Source organism: Doryrhamphus excisus, unplaced genomic scaffold, assembly GCF_030265055.1.
Source record: "Doryrhamphus excisus isolate RoL2022-K1 unplaced genomic scaffold, RoL_Dexc_1.0 HiC_scaffold_25, whole genome shotgun sequence".
Lineage (NCBI taxonomy): Eukaryota > Metazoa > Chordata > Actinopteri > Syngnathiformes > Syngnathidae > Doryrhamphus > Doryrhamphus excisus.
Genome location: NW_026652243.1, coordinates 1275116 through 1285000, shown reverse-complemented (window position 1 = coordinate 1285000; position 9885 = coordinate 1275116). Strand labels below are relative to the sequence as shown.

The 9885-nt window shown below is 52.1% G+C and overlaps 31 non-coding genes and 13 pseudogenes across 31 annotated transcripts; all 44 read right to left on the bottom strand.

The window, feature by feature from the left end:
- Positions 1-24, bottom strand: part of LOC131114091 (5S ribosomal RNA) — a 108-nt pseudogene extending 84 nt beyond the window's left edge.
- Positions 25-136: 112 nt separating this feature from the next.
- On the bottom strand, positions 137-255 carry LOC131116097 (5S ribosomal RNA). The gene has a single exon (XR_009123358.1). It is a non-coding gene; the product is annotated as a 5S ribosomal RNA (ribosomal RNA).
- A 112-nt stretch (positions 256-367) lies between these two features.
- On the bottom strand, positions 368-486 carry LOC131116602 (5S ribosomal RNA). Its single transcript, XR_009123844.1, has one exon. It is a non-coding gene; the product is annotated as a 5S ribosomal RNA (ribosomal RNA).
- A 111-nt stretch (positions 487-597) lies between these two features.
- Positions 598-706, bottom strand: LOC131111925 (5S ribosomal RNA; annotated as a pseudogene).
- Positions 707-818: 112 nt separating this feature from the next.
- LOC131116731 (5S ribosomal RNA) lies at positions 819-937 on the bottom strand. The gene has a single exon (XR_009123970.1). It is a non-coding gene; the product is annotated as a 5S ribosomal RNA (ribosomal RNA).
- A 112-nt stretch (positions 938-1049) lies between these two features.
- On the bottom strand, positions 1050-1168 carry LOC131117083 (5S ribosomal RNA). The gene has a single exon (XR_009124311.1). It is a non-coding gene; the product is annotated as a 5S ribosomal RNA (ribosomal RNA).
- Positions 1169-1279: 111 nt separating this feature from the next.
- Positions 1280-1388, bottom strand: LOC131113647 (5S ribosomal RNA; annotated as a pseudogene).
- Positions 1389-1500: 112 nt separating this feature from the next.
- On the bottom strand, positions 1501-1619 carry LOC131115503 (5S ribosomal RNA). The gene has a single exon (XR_009122778.1). It is a non-coding gene; the product is annotated as a 5S ribosomal RNA (ribosomal RNA).
- A 112-nt stretch (positions 1620-1731) lies between these two features.
- Positions 1732-1849, bottom strand: LOC131119123 (5S ribosomal RNA). Its single transcript, XR_009126251.1, has one exon. It is a non-coding gene; the product is annotated as a 5S ribosomal RNA (ribosomal RNA).
- Positions 1850-1961: 112 nt separating this feature from the next.
- Positions 1962-2080, bottom strand: LOC131115682 (5S ribosomal RNA). Its single transcript, XR_009122956.1, has one exon. It is a non-coding gene; the product is annotated as a 5S ribosomal RNA (ribosomal RNA).
- Positions 2081-2191: 111 nt separating this feature from the next.
- On the bottom strand, positions 2192-2300 carry LOC131113646 (5S ribosomal RNA; annotated as a pseudogene).
- Positions 2301-2412: 112 nt separating this feature from the next.
- LOC131114821 (5S ribosomal RNA) lies at positions 2413-2531 on the bottom strand. Its single transcript, XR_009122123.1, has one exon. It is a non-coding gene; the product is annotated as a 5S ribosomal RNA (ribosomal RNA).
- A 112-nt stretch (positions 2532-2643) lies between these two features.
- Positions 2644-2761, bottom strand: LOC131119121 (5S ribosomal RNA). Its single transcript, XR_009126250.1, has one exon. It is a non-coding gene; the product is annotated as a 5S ribosomal RNA (ribosomal RNA).
- A 112-nt stretch (positions 2762-2873) lies between these two features.
- LOC131115681 (5S ribosomal RNA) lies at positions 2874-2992 on the bottom strand. The gene has a single exon (XR_009122955.1). It is a non-coding gene; the product is annotated as a 5S ribosomal RNA (ribosomal RNA).
- Positions 2993-3103: 111 nt separating this feature from the next.
- Positions 3104-3212, bottom strand: LOC131112811 (5S ribosomal RNA; annotated as a pseudogene).
- Positions 3213-3324: 112 nt separating this feature from the next.
- Positions 3325-3443, bottom strand: LOC131114820 (5S ribosomal RNA). Its single transcript, XR_009122122.1, has one exon. It is a non-coding gene; the product is annotated as a 5S ribosomal RNA (ribosomal RNA).
- Positions 3444-3554: 111 nt separating this feature from the next.
- On the bottom strand, positions 3555-3673 carry LOC131117251 (5S ribosomal RNA). Its single transcript, XR_009124474.1, has one exon. It is a non-coding gene; the product is annotated as a 5S ribosomal RNA (ribosomal RNA).
- A 112-nt stretch (positions 3674-3785) lies between these two features.
- Positions 3786-3894, bottom strand: LOC131111923 (5S ribosomal RNA; annotated as a pseudogene).
- A 111-nt stretch (positions 3895-4005) lies between these two features.
- Positions 4006-4124, bottom strand: LOC131115298 (5S ribosomal RNA). Its single transcript, XR_009122580.1, has one exon. It is a non-coding gene; the product is annotated as a 5S ribosomal RNA (ribosomal RNA).
- A 112-nt stretch (positions 4125-4236) lies between these two features.
- LOC131115936 (5S ribosomal RNA) lies at positions 4237-4355 on the bottom strand. The gene has a single exon (XR_009123202.1). It is a non-coding gene; the product is annotated as a 5S ribosomal RNA (ribosomal RNA).
- Positions 4356-4467: 112 nt separating this feature from the next.
- LOC131117018 (5S ribosomal RNA) lies at positions 4468-4586 on the bottom strand. The gene has a single exon (XR_009124249.1). It is a non-coding gene; the product is annotated as a 5S ribosomal RNA (ribosomal RNA).
- Positions 4587-4698: 112 nt separating this feature from the next.
- LOC131114090 (5S ribosomal RNA) lies at positions 4699-4806 on the bottom strand (annotated as a pseudogene).
- Positions 4807-4918: 112 nt separating this feature from the next.
- LOC131116096 (5S ribosomal RNA) lies at positions 4919-5037 on the bottom strand. Its single transcript, XR_009123357.1, has one exon. It is a non-coding gene; the product is annotated as a 5S ribosomal RNA (ribosomal RNA).
- Positions 5038-5149: 112 nt separating this feature from the next.
- LOC131116600 (5S ribosomal RNA) lies at positions 5150-5268 on the bottom strand. Its single transcript, XR_009123842.1, has one exon. It is a non-coding gene; the product is annotated as a 5S ribosomal RNA (ribosomal RNA).
- A 111-nt stretch (positions 5269-5379) lies between these two features.
- Positions 5380-5488, bottom strand: LOC131111922 (5S ribosomal RNA; annotated as a pseudogene).
- Positions 5489-5600: 112 nt separating this feature from the next.
- On the bottom strand, positions 5601-5719 carry LOC131116730 (5S ribosomal RNA). Its single transcript, XR_009123969.1, has one exon. It is a non-coding gene; the product is annotated as a 5S ribosomal RNA (ribosomal RNA).
- A 112-nt stretch (positions 5720-5831) lies between these two features.
- LOC131113358 (5S ribosomal RNA) lies at positions 5832-5950 on the bottom strand. The gene has a single exon (XR_009121487.1). It is a non-coding gene; the product is annotated as a 5S ribosomal RNA (ribosomal RNA).
- A 111-nt stretch (positions 5951-6061) lies between these two features.
- LOC131113645 (5S ribosomal RNA) lies at positions 6062-6170 on the bottom strand (annotated as a pseudogene).
- A 112-nt stretch (positions 6171-6282) lies between these two features.
- LOC131114819 (5S ribosomal RNA) lies at positions 6283-6401 on the bottom strand. The gene has a single exon (XR_009122121.1). It is a non-coding gene; the product is annotated as a 5S ribosomal RNA (ribosomal RNA).
- A 112-nt stretch (positions 6402-6513) lies between these two features.
- Positions 6514-6631, bottom strand: LOC131119119 (5S ribosomal RNA). The gene has a single exon (XR_009126248.1). It is a non-coding gene; the product is annotated as a 5S ribosomal RNA (ribosomal RNA).
- A 112-nt stretch (positions 6632-6743) lies between these two features.
- Positions 6744-6862, bottom strand: LOC131113347 (5S ribosomal RNA). Its single transcript, XR_009121486.1, has one exon. It is a non-coding gene; the product is annotated as a 5S ribosomal RNA (ribosomal RNA).
- A 111-nt stretch (positions 6863-6973) lies between these two features.
- Positions 6974-7082, bottom strand: LOC131113644 (5S ribosomal RNA; annotated as a pseudogene).
- A 112-nt stretch (positions 7083-7194) lies between these two features.
- Positions 7195-7313, bottom strand: LOC131114818 (5S ribosomal RNA). Its single transcript, XR_009122120.1, has one exon. It is a non-coding gene; the product is annotated as a 5S ribosomal RNA (ribosomal RNA).
- Positions 7314-7425: 112 nt separating this feature from the next.
- LOC131119118 (5S ribosomal RNA) lies at positions 7426-7543 on the bottom strand. The gene has a single exon (XR_009126247.1). It is a non-coding gene; the product is annotated as a 5S ribosomal RNA (ribosomal RNA).
- Positions 7544-7655: 112 nt separating this feature from the next.
- On the bottom strand, positions 7656-7774 carry LOC131115680 (5S ribosomal RNA). The gene has a single exon (XR_009122954.1). It is a non-coding gene; the product is annotated as a 5S ribosomal RNA (ribosomal RNA).
- A 111-nt stretch (positions 7775-7885) lies between these two features.
- Positions 7886-7994, bottom strand: LOC131112810 (5S ribosomal RNA; annotated as a pseudogene).
- Positions 7995-8106: 112 nt separating this feature from the next.
- LOC131114816 (5S ribosomal RNA) lies at positions 8107-8225 on the bottom strand. Its single transcript, XR_009122118.1, has one exon. It is a non-coding gene; the product is annotated as a 5S ribosomal RNA (ribosomal RNA).
- A 111-nt stretch (positions 8226-8336) lies between these two features.
- On the bottom strand, positions 8337-8455 carry LOC131117250 (5S ribosomal RNA). Its single transcript, XR_009124473.1, has one exon. It is a non-coding gene; the product is annotated as a 5S ribosomal RNA (ribosomal RNA).
- Positions 8456-8567: 112 nt separating this feature from the next.
- On the bottom strand, positions 8568-8676 carry LOC131111921 (5S ribosomal RNA; annotated as a pseudogene).
- Positions 8677-8787: 111 nt separating this feature from the next.
- On the bottom strand, positions 8788-8906 carry LOC131115297 (5S ribosomal RNA). Its single transcript, XR_009122579.1, has one exon. It is a non-coding gene; the product is annotated as a 5S ribosomal RNA (ribosomal RNA).
- A 112-nt stretch (positions 8907-9018) lies between these two features.
- Positions 9019-9137, bottom strand: LOC131115935 (5S ribosomal RNA). The gene has a single exon (XR_009123201.1). It is a non-coding gene; the product is annotated as a 5S ribosomal RNA (ribosomal RNA).
- A 112-nt stretch (positions 9138-9249) lies between these two features.
- On the bottom strand, positions 9250-9368 carry LOC131117017 (5S ribosomal RNA). The gene has a single exon (XR_009124248.1). It is a non-coding gene; the product is annotated as a 5S ribosomal RNA (ribosomal RNA).
- A 112-nt stretch (positions 9369-9480) lies between these two features.
- On the bottom strand, positions 9481-9588 carry LOC131114088 (5S ribosomal RNA; annotated as a pseudogene).
- A 112-nt stretch (positions 9589-9700) lies between these two features.
- On the bottom strand, positions 9701-9819 carry LOC131116094 (5S ribosomal RNA). The gene has a single exon (XR_009123355.1). It is a non-coding gene; the product is annotated as a 5S ribosomal RNA (ribosomal RNA).
- Positions 9820-9885: the final 66 nt, after the last annotated feature.

Below are 9885 nucleotides of genomic sequence, written 5' to 3'. Positions count from 1 at the left end.
TTTCAGGGTAGTATGGCCAAAAGCTGCCAAGGCAACTGAAAAGATCCTATTTGAAGGCGACGCAGGACAAACTAGACTCCAGCAAAAAGTGTCAAACAGCGCCCTCTGCTGTCAGGCAAGAGCAGAAACCATAAAAAGCGTACAGCACCTGGTATTCCCAGGTGGTCTCCCATCCAAGTACTAACCAGGCCCGCCCCTGCTTAGCTTCCGAGATCGGACGAGATCGGGCGTTTTCAGGGTAGTATGGCCGTAAGCTGCCAGGGCAAATGAAAAGATCCTATTTGAAGGCGACGCAGGCCAAACTAGACTCCAGCAAAAAGTGTCAAACAGCGCCCTCTGCTGTCAGGCAAGAGCAGAAACCATAAAAGGCTTACAGCACCTGGTATTGCCAGGCGGTCTCCCATCCAAGTACTAACCAGGCCCACCCCTGCTTAGCTTCCGAGATCGGACGAGATCGGGCGTTTTCAGGGTAGTATGGCCGTAAGCTGCCAGGACAACTGAAAAGATCTTATTTGAAGGCGACGCAGGCCAAACTAGATCCAGCAAAAAGTGTCAAACAGCGCCCTCTGCTGTCAGGCTAGAGCAGAAACCATAAAGAGCTTACAGCACCTGGTATTCCCAGGCGGTCTCCCATCCAAGTACTAACCAGGCCCGCCCCTGCTTAGCTTCCGAGATCGGGCGTTTTCAGGGTAGTATGGCCGTAAGCGGCCAGGTCAACTGAAAATATCCTATTTGAAGGTGACGCAGGCCAAACTAGACTCCAGCAAAACATGTCAAACAGCGCCCTCTGCTGTCAGGCAAGAGCAGAAACCATGAAAAGCTTACAGCACCTGGTATTCCCAGGCGGTCTCCCATCCAAGTACTAACCAGGCTCGCCCCTGCTTAGCTTCCGAGATCGGACGAGATCGGGCGTTTTCAGGGTAGTATGGCCGTAAGCTGCCACATCAACTGAAAAGATCCTATTTGAAGGCGACGCAGGCCAAACTAGACTCCAGCAAAAGGTGTCAAACAGCGCCCTCTGCTGTCAGGCAAGAGCAGAAACCATAAAAAGCTTACAGCACCTGGTATTCCCAGGCGGTCTCCCATCCAAGTACTAACCAGGCACGCCCCTGCTTAGCTTCCGAGATCGGACGAGATCAGGCGTTTTCAGGGTGGTATGGCCGTAAGCTGCCAGGACAACTGAAAAGATCTTATTTGAAGGCGACGCAGGCCAAACTAGATCCAGCAAAAAGTGTCAAACAGCGCCCTCTGCTGTCAGGCTAGAGCAAAAACCATAAAAAGCTTACAGCACCTGGTATTCCCAGGCGGTCTCCCATCCAAGTACTAACCAGGCCCTCCCCTGCTTAGCTTCCGAGATCAGGCGTTTTCAGGGTAGTATGGCCAAAAGCTGCCAAGGCAACTGAAAAGATCCTATTTGAAGGCGACGCAGGACAAACTAGACTCCAGCAAAACATGTCAAACAGCGCCCTCTGCTGTCAGGCTAGAGCAGAAACCATAAAAAGCTTACAGCACCTGATATTCCCAGGCGGTCTCCCATCCAAGTACTAACCAGGCCCGCCCCTGCTTAGCTTCCGAGATCGGACGAGATCGGGCGTTTTCAGGGTAGTATGGCCGTAAGCTGCCAGGTCAACTGAAAAGATCCTATTTGAAGGCGACGCAGGCCAAACTAGACTACAGCAAAAAGTGTCAAACAGCGCCCTCTGCTGTCAGGCAAGAGCAGAAACCATAAAAAGCTTACAGCACCTGGTATTCACAGGCGGTCTCCCATCCAAGTACTAACCAGGCCCGGCCCTGCTTAGCTTCCGAGATCGTACGAGATCGGGCGTTTTCAGGGTAGTATGGCCTAAGCTGCCAGGTCAACTGAAAAGATCCTATTTGAAAGTGACGCAGGCCAAACTAGACTACAGCAAAAAGTGTCAAACAGCGCCCTCTGCTGTCAGGCAAGAGCAGAAACCATAAAAAGCTTACAGCACCTGGTATTCACAGGCGGTCTCCCATCCAAGTACTAACCAGGCCCGCCCCTGCTTAGCTTCCGAGATCGGACGAGATCAGGCGTTTTCAGGGTGGTATGGCCGTAAGCTGCCAGGACAACTGAAAAGATCTTATTTGAAGGCGACGCAGGCCAAACTAGATCCAGCAAAAAGTGTCAAACAGCGCCCTCTGCTGTCAGGCTAGAGCAAAAACCATAAAAAGCTTACAGCACCTGGTATTCCCAGGCGGTCTCCCATCCAAGTACTAACCAGGCCCTCCCCTGCTTAGCTTCCGAGATCAGGCGTTTTCAGGGTAGTATGGCCAAAAGCTGCCAAGGCAACTGAAAAGATCCTATTTGAAGGCGACGCAGGACAAACTAGACTCCAGCAAAACATGTCAAACAGCGCCCTCTGCTGTCAGGCTAGAGCAGAAACCATAAAAAGCTTACAGCACCTGGTATTCCCAGGCGGTCTCCCATCCAAGTACTAACCAGGCCCGCCCCTGCTTAGCTTCCGAGATCGGACGAGATCGGGCGTTTTCAGGGTAGTATGGCCGTAAGCTGCCAGGTCAACTGAAAAGATCCTATTTGAAGGTGACGCAGGCCAAACTAGACTACAGCAAAAAGTGTCAAACAGCGCCCTCTGCTGTCAGGCAAGAGCAGAAACCATAAAAAGCTTACAGCACCTGGTATTCACAGGCGGTCTCCCATCCAAGTACTAACCAGGCCCGGCCCTGCTTAGCTTCCGAGATCGTACGAGATCGGGCGTTTTCAGGGTAGTATGGCCTAAGCTGCCAGGTCAACTGAAAAGATCCTATTTGAAAGTGACGCAGGCCAAACTAGACTACAGCAAAAAGTGTCAAACAGCGCCCTCTGCTGTCAGGCAAGAGCAGAAACCATAAAAAGCTTACAGCACCTGGTATTCACAGGCGGTCTCCCATCCAAGTACTAACCAGGCCCGCCCCTGCTTAGCTTCCGAGATCGGACGAGATCAGGCGTTTTCAGGGTGGTATGGCCGTAAGCTGCCAGGACAACTGAAAAGATCTTATTTGAAGGCGACGCAGGCCAAACTAGATCCAGCAAAAAGTGTCAAACAGCGCCCTCTGCTGTCAGGCTAGAGCAGAAACCATAAAAAGCTTACAGCACCTGGTATTCCCAGGCGGTCTCCCATCCAAGTACTAACCAGGCCCTCCCCTGCTTAGCTTCCGAGATCAGGCGTTTTCAGGGTAGTGTGGCCGTAAGCTGCCAGGGCAACTGTAAAGATCCTATTTGAAGGCGACGCAGGCCAAACTAGACTCCAGCAAAAAGTGTCAAACAGCGCCCTCTGCTGTCAGGCAAGAGCAGAAACCATAAAAAGCTTACAGCACCTGGTATTCCCAGGCGGTCTCCCATCCAAGTACTAACCAGGCCCGCCCCTGCTTAGCTTCCGAGATCGGACGAGATCGGGCGTTTTCAGGGTAGTATGGCCGTAAGCTGCCACATCAACTGAAAAGATCCTATTTGAAGGCGACGCAGGCCAAACTAGAGCCAGCAAAAAGTGTCAAATAGCGCCCTCTGCTGTCAGGCAAGAGCAGAAACCATAAAAAGCTTACAGCACCTGGTATTCCCAGGCGGTCTCCCATCCAAGTACTAACCAGGCCCGCCCCTGCTTAGCTTCTGAGATCGGAAGAGATCGGGCGTTTTCAGGGTAGTATGGCCGTAAGCTGCCAGGTCAACTGAAAAGATCCTATTTGAAGGCGACGCAGGCCAAACTAGACTCCAGCAAAAAGTGTCAAACAGCGCCCTCTGCTGTCAGGCAAGAGCAGAAACCATAAAAAGCTTACAGCACCTGGTATTCCCAGGCGGTCTCCCATCCAAGTACTAACCAGGCCCGCCCCTGCTTAGCTTCCGAGATCGGGCGTTTTCAGGGTAGTATGGCCGTAAGCTGCCAGGACAACTGAAAAGATCTTATTTGAAGGCGACGCAGGCCAAACTAGATCCAGCAAAAAGTGTCAAACAGCGCCCTCTGCTGTCAGGCTAGAGCAGAAACCATAAAAAGCTTACAGCACCTGGTATTCCCAGGCGGTCTCCCATCCAAGTACTAACCAGGCCCACCCCTGCTTAGCTTCCGAGATCGGACGAGATCGGGCGTTTTCAGGGTAGTATGGCCATAAGCTGCCAGGTCAACTGAAAAGATCCTATTTGAAGAAGACGCAGGCCAAACTAGACTCCAGCAAAAAGTGTCAAACAGCGCCCTCTGCTGTCAGGCAAGAGCAGAAACCATAAAAAGCTTACAGCACCTGGTATTCCCAGGCGGTCTCCCATCCAAGTACTAACCAGGCCCGCCCCTGCTTAGCTTCCGAGATCGGACGAGACCGGGCGTTTTCAGGGTAGTATGGCCGTAAGCTGCCAGGGCAACTGAAAAGATCCTATTTGAAGGCGACGCAGGCCAAACTAGACTCCAGCAAAAAGTGTCAAACAGCGCCCTCTGCTGTTAGGCAAGAGCAGAAACCATAAAAAGCTTACAGCACCTGGTATTCCCAGGCGGTCTCCCATTCAAGTACTAACCAGGCCCGCCCGTGCTTAGCTTCCGAGATCGGACGAGATCGGGCGTTTTCAAGGTAGTATGGCCGTAAGCTGCCAGGTCAACTGAAAAAATCCTATTTGAAGGTGACGCAGGCCAAACTAGACTCCAGCAAAACATGTCAAACAGCGCCCTCTGCTGTCAGGCAAGAGCAGAAACCATAAAAAGCTTACAGCACCTGGTATTCCCAGGCGGTCTCCCATCCAAGTATAACCAGGCCCGCCCCTGCTTAGCTTCCGAGATCGGGCGTTTTCAGGGTAGTATGGCCAAAAGCTGCCAAGGCAACTGAAAAGATCCTATTTGAAGGCGACGCAGGACAAACTAGACTCCAGCAAAAAGTGTCAAACAGCGCCCTCTGCTGTCAGGCAAGAGCAGAAACCATAAAAAGCGTACAGCACCTGGTATTCCCAGGTGGTCTCCCATCCAAGTACTAACCAGGCCCGCCCCTGCTTAGCTTCCGAGATCGGACGAGATCGGGCGTTTTCAGGGTAGTATGGCCGTAAGCTGCCAGGGCAAATGAAAAGATCCTATTTGAAGGCGACGCAGGCCAAACTAGACTCCAGCAAAAAGTGTCAAACAGCGCCCTCTGCTGTCAGGCAAGAGCAGAAACCATAAAAGGCTTACAGCACCTGGTATTGCCAGGCGGTCTCCCATCCAAGTACTAACCAGGCCCACCCCTGCTTAGCTTCCGAGATCGGACGAGATCGGGCGTTTTCAGGGTAGTATGGCCGTAAGCTGCCAGGACAACTGAAAAGATCTTATTTGAAGGCGACGCAGGCCAAACTAGATCCAGCAAAAAGTGTCAAACAGCGCCCTCTGCTGTCAGGCTAGAGCAGAAACCATAAAGAGCTTACAGCACCTGGTATTCCCAGGCGGTCTCCCATCCAAGTACTAACCAGGCCCGCCCCTGCTTAGCTTCCGAGATCGGGCGTTTTCAGGGTAGTATGGCCGTAAGCGGCCAGGTCAACTGAAAATATCCTATTTGAAGGTGACGCAGGCCAAACTAGACTCCAGCAAAACATGTCAAACAGCGCCCTCTGCTGTCAGGCAAGAGCAGAAACCATGAAAAGCTTACAGCACCTGGTATTCCCAGGCGGTCTCCCATCCAAGTACTAACCAGGCTCGCCCCTGCTTAGCTTCCGAGATCGGACGAGATCGGGCGTTTTCAGGGTAGTATGGCCGTAAGCTGCCACATCAACTGAAAAGATCCTATTTGAAGGCGACGCAGGCCAAACTAGACTCCAGCAAAAGGTGTCAAACAGCGCCCTCTGCTGTCAGGCAAGAGCAGAAACCATAAAAAGCTTACAGCACCTGGTATTCCCAGGCGGTCTCCCATCCAAGTACTAACCAGGCCCGCCCCTGCTTAGCTTCCGAGATCGGACGAGATCAGGCGTTTTCAGGGTGGTATGGCCGTAAGCTGCCAGGACAACTGAAAAGATCTTATTTGAAGGCGACGCAGGCCAAACTAGATCCAGCAAAAAGTGTCAAACAGCGCCCTCTGCTGTCAGGCTAGAGCAAAAACCATAAAAAGCTTACAGCACCTGGTATTCCCAGGCGGTCTCCCATCCAAGTACTAACCAGGCCCTCCCCTGCTTAGCTTCCGAGATCAGGCGTTTTCAGGGTAGTATGGCCAAAAGCTGCCAAGGCAACTGAAAAGATCCTATTTGAAGGCGACGCAGGACAAACTAGACTCCAGCAAAACATGTCAAACAGCGCCCTCTGCTGTCAGGCTAGAGCAGAAACCATAAAAAGCTTACAGCACCTGGTATTCCCAGGCGGTCTCCCATCCAAGTACTAACCAGGCCCGCCCCTGCTTAGCTTCCGAGATCGGACGAGATCGGGCGTTTTCAGGGTAGTATGGCCGTAAGCTGCCAGGTCAACTGAAAAGATCCTATTTGAAGGCGACGCAGGCCAAACTAGACTACAGCAAAAAGTGTCAAACAGCGCCCTCTGCTGTCAGGCAAGAGCAGAAACCATAAAAAGCTTACAGCACCTGGTATTCACAGGCGGTCTCCCATCCAAGTACTAACCAGGCCCGGCCCTGCTTAGCTTCCGAGATCGTACGAGATCGGGCGTTTTCAGGGTAGTATGGCCTAAGCTGCCAGGTCAACTGAAAAGATCCTATTTGAAAGTGACGCAGGCCAAACTAGACTACAGCAAAAAGTGTCAAACAGCGCCCTCTGCTGTCAGGCAAGAGCAGAAACCATAAAAAGCTTACAGCACCTGGTATTCCCAGGCGGTCTCCCATCCAAGTACTAACCAGGCCCGCCCCTGCTTAGCTTCCGAGATCGGACGAGATCAGGCGTTTTCAGGGTGGTATGGCCGTAAGCTGCCAGGACAACTGAAAAGATCTTATTTGAAGGCGACGCAGGCCAAACTAGATCCAGCAAAAAGTGTCAAACAGCGCCCTCTGCTGTCAGGCTAGAGCAAAAACCATAAAAAGCTTACAGCACCTGGTATTCCCAGGCGGTCTCCCATCCAAGTACTAACCAGGCCCTCCCCTGCTTAGCTTCCGAGATCAGGCGTTTTCAGGGTAGTATGGCCAAAAGCTGCCAAGGCAACTGAAAAGATCCTATTTGAAGGCGACGCAGGACAAACTAGACTCCAGCAAAACATGTCAAACAGCGCCCTCTGCTGTCAGGCTAGAGCAGAAACCATAAAAAGCTTACAGCACCTGGTATTCCCAGGCGGTCTCCCATCCAAGTACTAACCAGGCCCGCCCCTGCTTAGCTTCCGAGATCGGACGAGATCGGGCGTTTTCAGGGTAGTATGGCCGTAAGCTGCCAGGTCAACTGAAAAGATCCTATTTGAAGGTGACGCAGGCCAAACTAGACTACAGCAAAAAGTGTCAAACAGCGCCCTCTGCTGTCAGGCAAGAGCAGAAACCATAAAAAGCTTACAGCACCTGGTATTCACAGGCGGTCTCCCATCCAAGTACTAACCAGGCCCGGCCCTGCTTAGCTTCCGAGATCGTACGAGATCGGGCGTTTTCAGGGTAGTATGGCCTAAGCTGCCAGGTCAACTGAAAAGATCCTATTTGAAAGTGACGCAGGCCAAACTAGACTACAGCAAAAAGTGTCAAACAGCGCCCTCTGCTGTCAGGCAAGAGCAGAAACCATAAAAAGCTTACAGCACCTGGTATTCACAGGCGGTCTCCCATCCAAGTACTAACCAGGCCCGCCCCTGCTTAGCTTCCGAGATCGGACGAGATCAGGCGTTTTCAGGGTGGTATGGCCGTAAGCTGCCAGGACAACTGAAAAGATCTTATTTGAAGGCGACGCAGGCCAAACTAGATCCAGCAAAAAGTGTCAAACAGCGCCCTCTGCTGTCAGGCTAGAGCAGAAACCATAAAAAGCTTACAGCACCTGGTATTCCCAGGCGGTCTCCCATCCAAGTACTAACCAGGCCCTCCCCTGCTTAGCTTCCGAGATCAGGCGTTTTCAGGGTAGTGTGGCCGTAAGCTGCCAGGGCAACTGTAAAGATCCTATTTGAAGGCGACGCAGGACAAACCAGACTCCAGCAAAAAGTGTCAAACAGCGCCCTCTGCTGTCAGGCAAGAGCAGAAACCATAAAAAGCTTACAGCACCTGGTATTCCCAGGCGGTCTCCCATCCAAGTACTAACCAGGCCCGCCCCTGCTTAGCTTCCGAGATCGGACGAGATCGGGCGTTTTCAGGGTAGTATGGCCGTAAGCTGCCACATCAACTGAAAAGATCCTATTTGAAGGCGACGCAGGCCAAACTAGAGCCAGCAAAAAGTGTCAAATAGCGCCCTCTGCTGTCAGGCAAGAGCAGAAACCATAAAAAGCTTACAGCACCTGGTATTCCCAGGCGGTCTCCCATCCAAGTACTAACCAGGCCCGCCCCTGCTTAGCTTCTGAGATCGGAAGAGATCGGGCGTTTTCAGGGTAGTATGGCCGTAAGCTGCCAGGTCAACTGAAAAGATCCTATTTGAAGGCGACGCAGGCCAAACTAGACTCCAGCAAAAAGTGTCAAACAGCGCCCTCTGCTGTCAGGCAAGAGCAGAAACCATAAAAAGCTTACAGCACCTGGTATTCCCAGGCGGTCTCCCATCCAAGTACTAACCAGGCCCGCCCCTGCTTAGCTTCCGAGATCGGGCGTTTTCAGGGTAGTATGGCCGTAAGCTGCCAGGACAACTGAAAAGATCTTATTTGAAGGCGACGCAGGCCAAACTAGATCCAGCAAAAAGTGTCAAACAGCGCCCTCTGCTGTCAGGCTAGAGCAGAAACCATAAAAAGCTTACAGCACCTGGTATTCCCAGGCGGTCTCCCATCCAAGTACTAACCAGGCCCACCCCTGCTTAGCTTCCGAGATCGGACGAGATCGGGCGTTTTCAGGGTAGTATGGCCATAAGCTGCCAGGTCAACTGAAAAGATCCTATTTGAAGAAGACGCAGGCCAAACTAGACTCCAGCAAAAAGTGTCAAACAGCGCCCTCTGCTGTCAGGCAAGAGCAGAAACCATAAAAAGCTTACAGCACCTGGTATTCCCAGGCGGTCTCCCATCCAAGTACTAACCAGGCCCGCCCCTGCTTAGCTTCCGAGATCGGACGAGACCGGGCGTTTTCAGGGTAGTATGGCCGTAAGCTGCCAGGGCAACTGAAAAGATCCTATTTGAAGGCGACGCAGGCCAAACTAGACTCCAGCAAAAAGTGTCAAACAGCGCCCTCTGCTGTTAGGCAAGAGCAGAAACCATAAAAAGCTTACAGCACCTGGTATTCCCAGGCGGTCTCCCATTCAAGTACTAACCAGGCCCGCCCGTGCTTAGCTTCCGAGATCGGACGAGATCGGGCGTTTTCAAGGTAGTATGGCCGTAAGCTGCCAGGTCAACTGAAAAAATCCTATTTGAAGGTGACGCAGGCCAAACTAGACTCCAGCAAAACATGTCAAACAGCGCCCTCTGCTGTCAGGCAAGAGCAGAAACCATAAAAAGCTTACAGCACCTGGTATTCCCAGGCGGTCTCCCATCCAAGTATAACCAGGCCCGCCCCTGCTTAGCTTCCGAGATCGGGCGTTTTCAGGGTAGTATGGCCAAAAGCTGCCAAGGCAACTGAAAAGATCCTATTTGAAGGCGACGCAGGACAAACTAGACTCCAGCAAAAAGTGTCAAACAGCGCCCTCTGCTGTCAGGCAAGAGCAGAAACCATAAAAAGCGTACAGCACCTGGTATTCCCAGGTGGTCTCCCATCCAAGTACTAACCAGGCCCGCCCCTGCTTAGCTTCCGAGATCGGACGAGATCGGGCGTTTTCAGGGTAGTATGGCCGTAAGCTGCCAGGGCAAATGAAAAGATCCTATTTGAAGGCGACGCAGGCCAAACTAGACTCCAGCAAAAAGT